Below are 264 nucleotides of genomic sequence, written 5' to 3' on the forward strand. Positions count from 1 at the left end.
TTTATAATCGGGTCGTGCCGGTACGTGGCCCGTCTAGGGCGGCGCATGGGCCGCAAGACTAAGCACAAGTGTCGGTACGCCACGACCCATTTTACTTTTGTTTATTATTATTTTTAGCTTTTTTACGAATTAGCCCTCCCAAAACAACCCAGATAAAATAAACCCAAAATCAGGCGGGGCTAAATGTGCCGATGGTGTTGTGTGGTGCCCGGGCCAAGGAGCGGGGCACGAGTTCCCCAAATCTGGCCAGGTTTGCTCGCAAGG

The sequence above is a fragment of the Triticum dicoccoides genome, chromosome 4A, assembly GCF_002162155.2.
Source record: "Triticum dicoccoides isolate Atlit2015 ecotype Zavitan chromosome 4A, WEW_v2.0, whole genome shotgun sequence".
Lineage (NCBI taxonomy): Eukaryota > Viridiplantae > Streptophyta > Magnoliopsida > Poales > Poaceae > Triticum > Triticum dicoccoides.